Raw genomic sequence first — 15,420 nt, 5'->3', positions numbered from 1 at the left:
AAAGGAAGGAGGAAAATAATAAGGCAAGAAGCTGTGTTTCTGCAGCATCCGTACTTAACATAATAGTATTGAAATATTCTATGCATGCACCTCTGTGCAATAATCACTAGATAATCCCTGTTACCATCCACAGGAATCGTGCTTCTGCAGAGCTGAAATCACAGTAACAGGATGATGAAAATGATTCATTCAGACAAAAAAAAAAAAAAAAAAAGTTTATTCTACCCAGAAGAAAAACAAACCTCTTCTTCCACTGTATTTAAAAAATTATTTTCTGAGACAAAAAAAAGAAGTAGCTTTCTTTGTCTTAAGTATATTACTCCATCTCAGATGATAAACATAATCTACATAACAGAGATAAGTGGATAACATAATCCAGATTGTTACATGTTGTATTATCACCCTTACTGAATATATATTGTCAATAGTAGCACTGCTAATTGTTGTTTTTCTGCTATGAAAAAAAACCTACAAGGACAAGCTACAGCTGCCAAGAGTAGGTGTTCAGCTCCACTGACTCCAGGCATGCTGAACCTGCTGATGCCAGCAAGGACTGTGACCCCAAGTCACACTTCCCTCAGAAGAGTGAGGGTGCAGGATACAGGACATGCTGCAGACTTCTATTTCTGTAAAGGCTTTAGCACAATCTGCATGCGGGGTGTGAAATGCGGCAAAATTGTAGCATACTGAAAGGTTGACAATGTCCTTTTGCTAACCTACTTCTTCAAAGCAATATTCTCTCATCAGCTTATCCTTCTTCTGGCCCTCTGCTTGAGGTCTTTGTCCTCTTCCCCTCCTCTCTACTGTGCATTAGAATTGAGCTCTGTAGCTAAGCAGTCTTCTCCAGAAGCCAACTGTACAGGCTAATTTTATATTCTTCTGAAAATCCACTCTCCAGTGAAGTGTGCTTTGAGGTAAATTTGAGGTCCTTTTATGTAGTTTTGCTCCTACAGGTCTTTTACTGTTTCGACCACTTCCTTCTCTACTCAATACTTTATTAGGTTGCTGGCAAGTGGAGGCTACTCCTGTTCCTTTAACTCTTTATTCTGGAAATGAAAAATCCTACCTTAGAACTGACAGCAGAAAGAGGCAATGATATGTAGGCCTTGGAGCAGGCAACAAGAGAGTATCACCAATCTAAACCCCAAACTATTAAAATTACAGTAATAAAAAATCCCACATGCAAGTACAGCTGCTAAAGCTGTTGCACTGTGGCTTCAAACATTTAAATTTCCCCCAAGTTAGATACCTTTTTTAAGGCCTTATTCCAGAATCCTTGCTGACATTATGCAGATGACCACAGATTTCATTCATGTGTATAAAGAGTTTTACAGAGCTTCGATTACCCTTATCACAGATCTTAACGTTGTAGTTCATTGCTTTTTGAGGAGAGTTGGTCTTGACTGCTGGACCTCTCTTTGAACTTTATTCTGTGTTGGCTCAAGGGGGAGAGTTTCTCATTTTCCCTTTCTTTTGTCTTTTTCAATTACTACATTTTCCATTTTCTTCCCTTCTCTTTCAGAGGCACAGCTTTTATTCATTTCTCCTCAGACCTCCACACTCCCCTTTACCAACTCTCATATTCCCTACCCAACAGGAAGCTGCACTCTGGTAAAAAGCATCTGTTGATGACAGCCGAGTGCTGTGGGAATGCAGAACTAAGGATGAAGCATTGCAGGTGCCTACCTTAGACTGCACATCTATCCTTGTTAGCTACTGCTTTTTTACCTCCACTACACAAAAGACCAGATCAGCAACAGAGCACAGAAAGATGTTGCTTTTAAGGGATCACCTGCTGTCTCACCTACAGATATAGCTGCAGGTTTTCAGCAGACACAATGATTCTGCAGCTTTCTTCACTTCTGTCTTTGCCTTTGCCTCCATGAAAAAGCAATGAGCTACACTATAATGACAAAGTACATAGATGCACTTCCCAGCTTCCCTTAAGGAGCCTTAGAAAAAGATGCCAGGAACAGTTCAGATCCACACTGAGTCCTCATGTGGCACCAAGGACAGAACACTTCAAAGCAGAAAACCCTCAGAAGCACAGTGCTCCTATATAACCCTAGTGCCTTGCCTGAAAAGTCCCTGAAGTCAGAAATGTTCTTTGGCTTGGTACTGTTTCCAGCTTTAGATCCTATGAGCAGAATAAGAAGCAAGCTGCTTCTGAAGAGAGCAGAAGCCATGATGCTCACTCAGTGAGTAATGAGGTATACTCACTTTTATTAACCCTGCTAGACATCCTGGTGTTCCCATCCAGAGATTGGAAAGGATGCAGTAGACTTCAAACCTATTTTAAGTTTTACATGCAATTTTTCAAGGAAAAAGTAATTTAGGAAGGATTGGAACTTAAGGGTTTATACCACTAAGTGTCCTTTTCTCCCCATGGCAACTCCAGTCACTACAGAGTTACCAGTACAAACAGGCACTACAGCAGCCTGTGCTGAAACATAAAAGCTGGGCAGCAAGCACTACTTTCCCCAATATGACAGTCACTGCAAATGAACTCTGAAAAGAGCTAATACAGGTACATAAAAAAGCTGGAGACTAATAATGAGCAGAGCAGTAGAGTGGGAGAATGAAAAGCCAGCTTCTCGCCTCATCACCTTTCAGAGCACCACCCCAGCCACACAGCTTAAAGACAATCCAGGACAGAACTATGATTATGCCTGCACAACACAGAAACAGCCTTCAAGCCCCACGTGTTACAGATATACTCCTTTAGAGCAGTGCTCTTGAAAGGCTTACACAGACTGTTGGGGGTTTTTTCCAACTAGATTTTTCAGAGGTTTATAAAATACCTGCTAAACCTTCAGTAAAATTGTCAGACAAGCACGAAGAGACTTAAATCTCCTAGACTTAGCTGTCAAAGTTAATTGGATAGTTAGAGGAAATTATTTACTTGAAGCAGATTACTTAGGTTCCTCCTTGTCTTGAGCTGAATACCTTCCTTCTTTGACTGTAGAGAGATCTAAGAGAAGGTTGGAACAACTTGGAGCAGCAGGCATCTATTTTTCAGATACTGGGTTATTTGCCTCAAAAATTAAATTGTATTATCACATAACTATCAATATTGCAGGGACATTTTGGCTCCACTTGCATTACAAGAGAGCTACAAAAGCCTGGCTGCTCTTCCAAACCAAACATTCAATACTAGACCTGGGAGTTCACCTTTCCTAATGTGATTTGATTTCCTTAAAAGAAAGCTGGAGCTCTGTTGTATATTATAACAGAATCCAGAGATGAGGCAACTGGAAGAGTAGGATTGCATAAAACACCACACATCACACCTGCCACTGAGCATGACTCTCCATCTTATTTCTACACAGTTTACCAGAGGAAAGCAATGTGGGCAAACCTGTCCACCACTTCTCTTCCAGAATGTGGCAGGTCTGCTGCTGTGCAAAAAATGTAATCACGCTTTCACAGTTGTGCAGCATCTGACAAAGATAATTTACAAGTGCTTCAAAAAAAAAAAAACCAAAAAACCACCAAAAAAATCTGGCCAACCAACCAACACAACACACACACACATACACACACAAAACCCAAAGAAAACTACTAATCTTTGTTTTGTGATTTCTAGTAAGTGATGAAACTAGAAAAAAAAAGTCACAAAGCCGATCTTCAGTTTGTATTCCACAACATTTAGTAAAGCATAAACTTCAGGTCATAACTGTCTCCTCCTTGACAGTGCTAAACAGGTACTCTTTCTACCATCTGTTCACCTCTTGTCAGAAAACTTGGAGAAGAGTACTTGATGCTTCCACCCTCCTGTCAATTTGTTTGGAATTTGCTAGCTCAGTCAAAAGTATCTTAAGACTGATTCAGAGCCAGAAAGACAGACCATTTGGTTAGAGGCTTCTTTTCTCAATGAAACCAGGATAAAAAATTAAAGCTGTTTAGGATGAGAGGAGCATTCTTGATGCTTGAAGCTTTAAGGCTGATGATGTTCAAAAGCTTGAGACGCTCTAGTCCATCTGACAAGACTTTCCACCCCGTTAATTCTTTTCACAGGAAGAGCTACTGTTCAAAATTCATCTTGTTAATACAAGTTCAAGACTTCAGATCACTACATTTAAAAGGAAAGAGACAGCATACAGACAAAATAGGGGATTCTAGAAAGTAACTGTAACAATACTCCGTTTATAGAAACCAAGACTGATCTTCAAGATTGAAGTTCAGACTTTTCCTATTTTATTCTGTGCTAAATCTCTAGTATTTACACCTTCTGTAATGGAATCATTGCTCCTCTGATATTTCTTAAAGCAAAAGTTTCTGCTGTCACACAAGTAACCCAGGAAGTCCCTTTCCAAAAGGGGAAATTTCAGATATATCCTGTCTGTAAACAACGTTAACAACGTCAAATGTTAAAGTTCAAGAGTCTAAAAGTAAACCTGAACTCACAGTAAATTTGCATTTTTAAATTCTTGGGGATTTTACTTTACCATGATCTTTGAGGCTTTAAACAGAAATATAAATATTTTAAAGCAGTAATCTTGAGCATTGTCAGTAATCCCATTCCAGTCAAGCATCCTGTTAATGCTCAAAGGTCTGGGAGCTGTCCCTATGAGTAAAGGCTGAAGAAGTTAAGCCTTCCATCCCTGGAGAAGAAAAAGCTGAGGCAGAAGAAAAACCTCATTACAGTATTTCAATACATAAAAGGAAGCTACAAAAAGGACAGAGGCTTTCTTTTCACAGGGAGCTACATGGAAAAGCAAGGGACAACACATACAAGATGAGGTTTTATCTCAGAATAGGAAAGAAATTTATTTTTACAGAAAGGACACTCAGTCACTGGAATAACCTCCCCTGGGATACAGTAGAGTCTCATCACTGTATATTTTCAAGATGTGAACGGACAAGGTGCTAGATAATTTAATTTAGGCTCCCTTTCCCACAGAATTTTGGTCCAGAGGATCTTTTGAATCCCTTCCACTCTGAGAAAATCTAGGATCCCAGTTAGAGAGTGAAACTATTCCAGTTGTTTCTGTGAACATCTACGCCCCTTAATAAATGAGTTTTGGCTCTCCAACCAGTAAAAGCACAGCTTAGTTTAGGTTAATATGCTATTTAATGGCCATTTTTATAACTCACCCACACCTGGGTATATGTACACATACCCACGTGTGTGTTGCATAGCTACAGCTAGTACCAGTTTTACTTCACAGCACATACAAGAGAAGGTTACTAATATTTAGCTTCATTCACTACTTCGCCTTGACTAAGCAGGCATAATTCCCTTAAAACTCACTGAAAAGATGTAGAATTTCAAAAGCTGTTTCACAGAGTCTGCAAAGTGCAGTTTCTTTGATTAGAGTACAACAATGGTTTGCAATTCCTATACAGAAACATTTTGTGTATTGTCAGAAACTCTTGATGACATTTCCCCAGCTGTGATCTTTTTCAGCTACATTTCAGATATACATTACCTGCTCTTTCTCTAGTATTTAATCTGTCTTTTTTTGGCCACAACTACTTGATAATTGCAGAAATTTCTTGCGAGAAGGATGTTTAAAGAGACAGATAGCAGAACCGCAGAAGAGAGGCACCACAGATATAGAACCACTAAAAATGGAAGCCAAAGGGAACAGCAGTGAACATGGTGCTGCCAGGCAGGGTTCCACTATTAGAAAATATCAGCTTTCCTTTAAAAATAGCTCCCTTGCTGCCTTACCCACCCACCCCTCCCTGCTCCCTCCCTACTTCCAGCAGCTCCGGTTATGCAGTTTCCTTTTCTTCTGCATATAAGTTGCCCAAAGCAAACCAATTGTTGCAGTTCATACACATAAAGGGAGAAATCAGAATAACTTTGGATTATCCAGGTTTTCATTGCAGACATTTTTCCCCTTAAGCACTTTTCAAAAATCTCCTTAGCATGCTGGACTTTTTAATGGTATCACCTCAAGCACACCGTTCAATTCTCTAGTCTATTCTGAAGAATGCTTTTATTGCACTTTTTTTTTTTAATCCAAAAATCTACTTCTGTAGAAGCTACTCCCACAAACAGTGTTCTGCAACAAATTCTGGAGAAAATGTAACTCTACAAGACACTTATGGAAGGACCTCAAGGTCTGTGTTCTCAAGGAGGGCAAAGAAAAAAACCCAAACCCCAGTACCTTGCTTTTAAGTTTATACATGAATAGGAGATATTAGGTATTAGACCACAAAGACAGCTGTCTAATGGACCAGTATCCAGACATACAGAGTTTCAAACAAAACCATCTTAGAAGGGATTTTCTGACTTTACTATGATATAAATATTTCTGTTCAGATCCACCTTCTAGATTATTAATTCATTACAACTCCAAAGAAGAGAATGAAGAATTGAGTTTCATGCTGGTTGTGTCTGAGGTAGATTTAATTTTCATAATAGTATCTAGTAGGGGTCCGTGTTTTGGCTTTGTGCTGAAAAGTGTTTTTCATTATTGCTGAGCTGTGCTTACAGAGAGTCAATACCTTTTCTGCTTCTCAGGCAGTTCCACCAGTGAGGGGGCTGGGAGTGCACAAGGAACAGGGAGGAGACATAGGTGGGACAGCTGACCCCAAGTGATCAAACAGATATTCCGTAACATGTGGTGTCATGCTCAGCATATAAAAGCTGTGGAAAGAAGAGCAATGAAGGTGTGAGTCACCTGAGTGAGTCAGAGTGATGACATTTGTCTTCCCAAGTCACCATTACATGTGATGAAGCCCTGCTTTCCTGGGGATGGTTGAACACCTGCCTGTCCATGGGAAGTAGTAAAAGAATTCCTTGTTTTGGTTTGCTTTCATGTGCAGCTTTCGGTTTTCCTGTTAAACTGTCCTGATCTCAAAGTTTTCCCACTTTTACCTTCCCAATGCAGGGGTGTGAGCAAGCGTCTTGGGTAGGGCTTGGTTGTCAGCCGGGGGTAAGTTAAAAGAGCTAAAAAGGAAAAACAAACTAGACTGAACAGTGTTGAAACATTCCTTTGCCAAGATAGTTGATATTTCACTATAAAAGTATGATGACAGTTGAACAGATAAACACACCAGCAACGAGATCTGAGCTCTTGCAGTGGTGCTAAAGGTAGTTTGCAAACAGTTCCAATTGTGTAGTGAAGTGTTCCTTGACCATACCTTGCATGGCTAAGGTGGGAGCAGAATTGTTCATACCAGGGATAGCTGTTGGCTGACTAAGGTGGGGAGCAAGATATAATCAGTCACCCCTGACAGCCTTGGAACACCACTTACATTAATCACAACCTGAGTGGAACGGTGTCATTGCTACCAGACTTTTGAAAAACTGCAGTGGTTACCAAATCAGATTATGGCCTGGATGAAAATTGACTAACGACTAAAGCAAATCACCTTGAACTCTATTAATAGCAGTCTTAGGTGAGGCCCTTCAAGCTCTCCTGGATGGCAGGAGGCTGTGCCAGTATCTCCCTCTGAGTGTGAAATTTCTCAGAGATCACCACCTCTCAAGTCTGCAATACTGGAGGAAAATCACCAAAAGCTGGTAATACCCCCCACTCCTCTAGGCTCAACCCTTCATCCACTGAGAAATGCAAAGGCATTTGAGTATTTCACTGAAGTCAAGGAGTATTTTTGACAGATACATTCATACATGATATTTTATATATATATATATATATATATGTGTGTGTGTGTGTGTGTGTGTGTGTGTGTGTGTGTGTGTGTGTGTGAATTGGTCCCTATACTCTCTTGGAAGTACAGTATGCATATTGAAATTTCAAATCTACAGAGACTTAATTATAACATATCCTATTGAGTTACTTTCTAAACGTTCAATTAATCAATGATTAAGCGCAGGTTAAGTCCTTTAGACATAGCTGTTGACCAGGTTTGGGACTAAGACTGGATCCAACAACATCGAGATTCTTTCAGGAGTTCAGAAAGCAAGGAGTGGTAAGTGTGTCTATTCTGAACCTCAGGATCCAGTAGGAGGGTTTTCCTTATCCTTTGCATCCCCATTTTCCCTTCTAAAGTAAATTTGAGCCAATTTTCTTTTGCATGTTTCCTTTATGCAGTAAATAAAACAGTGAGCCTTGCCATAGAGCCTTATCACACTTTCACAAATTTTATCAAACTCTGCCTTTGACAATGCTGTTGATGGTGATTCTTTAAGTGACCCAAACTACCTATTTGCAACACCCCCATCACCTACACAGAGGTAAGAGCTTGCCTGGCAAGTACTCACCATGAACTTGTACTGTTAATGCTCAGAAATTTGATTTTTCTCCTGACCAGGAAACTGTTTCACAGATAAAGCATTCACTTACATCTCCACACCACCAACAAACCCCTCCAGCCTACTACTACTCATGCAAAACCTTTAAAACTACTCAAGAATACAAATTGGTTATCTCACAATATAAATCTTGGACTTAAAGGTATAGAGTACTTATAAAAACCCTAACCTTGCCTTCCACTTTTAATCCACGTTTATTTCATCTGTCACTGATAATCCTGGAGATCATATCACTTTATCCTCTTTTAAATCCTTCCTTAAAACCTATCTCTCCTGCAATACCTACAAATCTCTGCCAGATGGGACTGTTTAGACTAATGACCATTTGTGACTAGCTTCAGCAAATGCATCTTTCTAAGCCTTCTCTCATTACCTGCTTTTTCCACTCTCAATACACTCATCTAATTATTTATTGCCCATGTAATATCAAATTCAGATATCTCAATGCTTTCTTTTACAAACAGAGACACTCTAATAATTTCATATCTTACAATAACTAGCATCTGGAAGCCTGAAAGGGTGCCTTGGAAAATGGAGGATAACAAGGAGGCAAAATTACTGTTTAAAGCATCATATAAGAAAAGTCTAATTTCACACTTTTAATGAAATTTACACTTATAGTTAATCAAGAACTCAAAAACAACACAGAACGGCATTATTGTTCTGGAGATTTTGGGTGGTAGTTTTTCATTTTTATACTCTCTTTCTTTTTCCTGAAGGGTAGGCAGAAAAAACAATGTGAGAGGAGCAGTACTTAATATGAAAAACTAAAACTGACAAGGGCTTCTCTCATAACTTTAAATAAGTCATGCAGAATAGCTTCTGCATCATAAAACATTGACACTTGCAAGTCTAAAAACAAATCAAAAAACCCACAATTTTTTCTTGCCTTATCCAGAGTTCAACAAAAGGCATGAGAAGCTACTCACAGCAGCTTCATGCTACCACTTACATCTTTATCAAAACTAAAAAAAATCTTCAAGACATTCATAAGTCTTAAACCATTTTTGTAATAATATTTTATTAAAAAAAACCCCCAAAGACCAAAAGCCCAACATCAACACAACTTTATAAAAAGATTATTATCCTCAGATATGCTCATTGAAGCATAAGCAGCCCTTATCTATGCAGTTCCAGGATGGTATTCACTACCATCTTTCTCTCCCTCCTCAGACACACAAACTTCTTTCCTTTAAAAGTACTGCTCTCTTTCAGTCACACACCAGGAATCCAGTACACACTAGTGGCTATTAAAACCCTTCCTATATCCTGCTGGGAGGACAACAGGTGCTAGGGCTGAACTTTCAGGTGGATCCAGGTGAGCTCATTTGAAAACAGTGCCTGTGCTTCAGGGGCTTTTCCCATTGCAGGCTGCAAGTTCTGGCCTCCAAGAATTATTACTTTGTACCAGTATCACTGGAGGACATTGAAAGTAATAAGATTTGTGTGTGGAAAAGCAAGAGGACAGATTTACTGTGTGTTCAGAAACAGTGTGCTCTATCACAGATGTGGAAATATTGGGCTCTGTGCTTATGTGTGATGAATCTGCCCTTCCCCGGGCATGTCCAGGCCACTTATTACAGATAAGTGGGTAGATGTGCCTGGTGTTGGATTTCCAGTGCCGGCTCAGGGCTGGAGACAGACCCATGAGAGGACGCAACACATACCTCCAGGCAGCACACTGGGACTAAATAGGCAATAAGGAATTTCTCTTCTAGTTTCACCCGCACTGAGGTCCCACCTGCAGCCCTCATAAAGGATTATCTCTTAGAATCATAGAATCAGAAAAGCATTTAGGCTGGAAAAGACCTTTAGGATTGTTAAGTACAATGATTAACACAGTACTGCTGAGGCCACCACTAGAACACATCCCTCAGTGCAACATCTACATGTCTTTGAAACACATTGAGGAATGATGACTCCAGCACCTCCCTGGACATTCTGTTCCAATGTTTGACCACCCCTTCAGTTTCCTAACATCCAATTTAAACCTCCTGTGGCACAACTTGAGGCCATTCCCTCTTGTCCTGTCACTTGTTAATTGGGAGAGGAGACCAACCCCCACCTGGCTGCACCCTCTATTCAGGTGGTTATACTGAGTGATCAGGTCTCCCGTGAGCCTCCTTTCCTCCAGGCTGAGCCCCCCTGCTCCCTCAGCTCTGCTTCTCATCAGGTTCCAGACCCTTCCCCAGCTCTGTTGCCCTTCTCTGGACATGCTCCAGCCCCTCAGTGTCCTTCTTGCAGTGAAGAGCCCAGAACTGAACACAGGATTTGAGCTGTGGCCTCACCAGTGCCCAGTACAGGGGGATAAGCACAGCCATGGTCTTGCTGGCCACACTAATGCTGATACAGGCCAGGTGCCGCTGGCTTCTTGCCCACATGGGCACATTCCTGGTTCATGTTCAGCCAATTTTCTTTTTCTGAACCATTCCTAATATGTAAAAAATGCTAATATTACTTATTTTCCTAATGCTTGCAAGACTCTACCTGTTAAATATTTGATAGTGACAACAGCAACAGACATTTACAAAAAATGAAATACAGTAAATAGATCAATTTTGTGGATTTTCATACATTTTCATGATTTAAAGTGTTCAATGCTGTTGTTTTTCCCCCCAAGCTACAGTTCTTTAAAACTTGAGTCATGAAATGAGAGTAAAAAGAGAGACAGTAATTTCTGAACTCTCCAGATAATGTTAAAATTTTCAAATTGAATTAAAAGCTCAAAAAAAAATTAGGTAAAATGCATCCAGACTATCAAAATAGAAATCCTCAAACCCTAGTTCTTGTGTATTTGTTGGTTTAAGGTTGGTTTTGTTTGTTTTTTGGGGGGTTGGGATTTGGGTTGGGGATTTTTAAGTGTAGTAGTTTTAAAGTCAGTCTTTTCCTTTGGAGAGTGAGGCTAGGGAAAGGGGATTTTATGCTTTATAATAACTCCACATTATCGACAACCTGAGACCTGTATGAAGATTTAGAATTCCATGAAGGCAGAGAACAGAAGGAAGAGAAGTAATATGAAAGAGAGAATAAAGATTAGAGCAAATATTACAAGGAATTGGCTGGTTCCTTTCTGTGTACTCTGCTAATATCCAGCTGGCAAAAAGCCTTCTAGCACATGAATGGGAAATTCTGCCAGAGGAAGGACTTTGCAACCTGAGTGAAAGAAGCCAGAGGCTGTATTAAATACAATAGGTTGAAGGCAGCAGATTTGAAAGCTGTTCATGAAAAGAGATTTTAATTCTCTATATAGGGACATATTAAATCAGTTCAACAACAATTTTTGGTTGAAAATGCAGTTCCAGCAATATTAAAATGTTTTACTTTGTTCCTGCATGACTTGCATATGCTCAGGTGAATACAGGATGCTATTAGCTTGCACTGCAATTCTATCTTATGGATAACTTTCTGAGTCTAAATACTTCTGAATACTTCACTCCACACAATAATGAAGTTGTGATTTTCATCATAATTTAGTACAAAAGTAAATTTAGAAATATTGGAATTATCTCCAGGTACCCGTTATGTACTAAAGAGGCCAAAGGACTACAGATAAAGGGAAAAGATCAGTGTTGGAGTTCAGCCTGTGTTTTCTGTCCCAGTCAGCTTCCCACTTTCTCCCTCCTCTCCCCTTCCCTCCTTCTGACCCCACCAACCCCCGGCCCTAATCTGTCTCTAATCTGTGCTTGGTGTGCCTTGGGGACAAGGTGTGATATGCCTGCTCAGGGGGCAGGGACCTGCAGGATGGTCCAGCCAAGCTGCAGAAATGGCGAGTGTTGGAACACAGGACAAATGCTCACGTGGGATTCTTGACAGACTGGGAATTGTTATGCCAAATTTAAGAAATACGGGAGGTTTATCTGCTGCAGAGAGGATGGAAGGTGAAACAGAATGTTCCCCTGTCCTATGAAATTGCTAAACTCCTTTGTGTGAAATTTTCTGATACACCTGTGTGAGCATGAGATCCAGTAAGAGAAAAGGTATGTGCCTGAGTAGGTTTGCCAAAATTACAAGCAACTTAAAAAGTGATCTTTAAAATGAAATTACCGAATATTAACAAATATTTAGCAATGATATTAAATAACTGCATTTTTTTGCAAACACCAACATTTTTTTACTAAAAGGACCACATTTCAAATGCTGAGTAGATTTTTTTTAAAGGTGTAAGGGAGCTTGCAACAAATATAGAGAGTTTGTAAGAAGCAACTGGATTGTTTTTTTTCAGAAGTGGGGGAGAGCACTAGATTGAAGTTGTTCTAGACAATAAGGTTGCTTTTTATGCTGATTAATTGATTTCTAAAGACTGTGTTAATAAGAAATTCGATTGAGCACTTAGCCACAAGTGGAGTTATATAAGTTAGATGTAAAAATATCTCTACCTTTCCTTCCAGCTACAATTAGTGAAAAACTTCCATGCTCATGGCTTAATTTCAATGGATCTTTGGAAATATTTTCTTCCTTACTGAATTTCTAATACTTTTCAGATTCAACATCTAATTTGTCCTTAGGACTCGGGAGGCCTGATCTTGTCTAGTCTCTTTTCCTCTCTTAACACGATTTATGACAGTATGGGCTGTTCTGGCAGCAGGCAATGTTTTCCAAGTTATGGGCTATGACCTGAAGGCAGTGGATGTAGCAATAATCTGGTGAAGTAAAGTTAGCCTCCCAGTGATGTGTTTTGTATCAAAAGAGAAAAGCATCATGTAACTGATTCACAGAGGAAAAATCACTAGACAGAAGTTAATCATAACCTGTGAAGTTTGTTATAATAGGGACAGTGCATGATATGACAAGTGCTGGCATGCTGTTTTTTACATATGGTAAATGTAAGAGAATGAGACAATGAGACAATCTACTTTAAAACTCTGACAACTCTATAACCTTCAGCCCAAGGACTGAGTTGACTGTTATGCAGTGTTTGATTTGTTGCAGCACAACACTGTGACCTTGACACAGTTTTACTAAGAAACTGTTGCTGGAAGGGAGGTATGTCAGAGCCACACAATATAAGGCAAGTTAAAACCTAGACAGACAATAGAGAAAACAATAGATAGCAGCTCAATGGCTTGAAAAAAAAAAAAAAAACACTGACAGGAAAGCTTATTTGAAAACCACTTATTAACTGTAGGGACAAGAAATGCAGGCAACTAATGTGTAGCAGCATCAAGAACCAACCCTTTCCAAGGGACAGTGGAGGTTGATCCTTGCCCACTTGGCCAAAATCAGCCTGGGTAGCAGAGGCTCACCAGATGTCTTGCTGGTAGTAGTGAGACCATTAATGCTTAGCTTGATACACAGACACAGATAGCTTGGGCTATTAATAGAAAAATCATGTCTTGTATTCTAAACTGTGTGTCTATCTGTCTATCTATCTATCTATCTATCTATATCTTTCTTTCAAAGTGTTTTTGTATAAGGTAAAAATTTTGTCCATATATTAAAAGCAACCCTAAGAAAGAGAATTACATCATTGAATTATGAGATACTGGTGAAAACTGTTGGCTAAATGTAACAAATATAGGTCTCCAAAGTACAGGTGTAATACATGTATGGTGTTTCACTGTTTAACTGCTTTATTACAAGTCATTAGTTTGAAGAAAAAAGGTATGTCTATAAGATTATAGAATCAGAATGGCCTGGGTTGAAAGGGACCTTAAAGACAATTTAGTTCCAATCCCTCTGCCATGGGCAGGGACAACTTCTACTAGACCAGGTTGCTCAGAGCTCCACCTTGAACACTTCCAGGTATGGAGTATCCACAGCTTCTCTGGGCAACCTGTCCCAGGGCCTCACCACCCTCACAGTAAAGAATTTATTCCTAATATCTGATCTAAACCCACTCTCAGTTTGAAGCCATTTCCCCTTGTTCTGTCACTATATGCTCTTGTAGAAAGCACAAGAATGACAGAAGAATGACAGAAAAATCACAGTCCCTCTCCATCTTTCTTGCAGGTTCCCGTGTAAGGAATTGTGTGATAATATTAACTCAGTATTAGATGTTACCATCCTACTGAATTTATGTAAGCCTACATTTTCCTTCTAATATGTGAAAAGTAAAGTTTAGGAGGAGGGAAAAAGAGCTTCTGACTGTGACTATAGATAAGCAGTTGGACAGCCTGCCAAGGCATGTTTGAGAGTTGTCATCAGTGGTTTGTTCAGTGCTAGACAAGACACCACACATCCAGGATGTGTGTAAGCCACCAAATCAATATCTCTGCTGTGCTGAGCTGAGCTAGGTGACTCACTAGAGTGGCTTTCCAACTGAAATGATTCTTCTTTAAAGAGTAAAATTCATGAAAACTTCAAAACTCAGAACCGTGTCTCTGTGTTTGTGTGTGAAATCAAAAATGGTCCATACTCATAGTCTTCCAGTAGGAAAGCAGTTATATATATGTGATGAAAGAATGAAGTGGCAAATAAAAAATCCTGCAGGAAATTAATTTAAGTTCAATTTTCTCAAAGGACTCTGTTTGGGGTTTTTTATTGTTCTTATTTGCTTGTTTTCTTTTTCTGTTCTCCATTTAATACACATTATTTAGACAAGTAATTAGCTTGAGTTTGGCTTAAACAAAAACCTGTTAGGGGTGGCTGGTGAACGTACATTACAAGGTGTTGCTGTTGCGTGCAGGGATGGCAAAAAACGACATAGATTCAGGTCAGAGAAGTATGGTCGAAACCGACCCCTTTAATGCCAAAAACCCCATCTTTTATAACATGGATCGCAAAAGAGAAATTACATGATTGGCCCATCGGTCAACCCCCTACTGAGGTGATAGGCTAAGAGGCATAACCACCCATTTCAAAATATTATTCCCAGTGAACCAAAACCAATTCCACTATGTACTCACAACAGCCCTGCACCTGCAAATGTTCACCAAATAGCAAACCGTCAGACAGCTAACTTGTGCGAGAACGAAGACTTCCACATGAGACAGTAAAAGTGGAGAATTTTTTCTCTGTTAGCCTCCTCAGCATTTACAACAAGGGACAGAGAGTTTTCAGTAAGACAAGTCCCCAGTACCACAAGAACCACTTTATGTTAGGGTGACCAGAAAGGCTTCTCCCGGGATGCTTGTTCTGTTATGTTAATCTGTCCCAGTTTGGATTCCCCGGTTGGCTGTTAGCCTCTACCCCTCATCACTCCCCCAGAGCTTCCCCACTGGTCCCCATTCCCTAGTCCTGCCTTTCCA

Source organism: Corvus brachyrhynchos, unplaced genomic scaffold, assembly GCF_000691975.1.
Source record: "Corvus brachyrhynchos isolate BGI_N302 unplaced genomic scaffold, ASM69197v1 scaffold231, whole genome shotgun sequence".
Classification (NCBI taxonomy): domain Eukaryota; kingdom Metazoa; phylum Chordata; class Aves; order Passeriformes; family Corvidae; genus Corvus; species Corvus brachyrhynchos.
Note: the sequence above shows the minus strand (reverse complement) of the source record.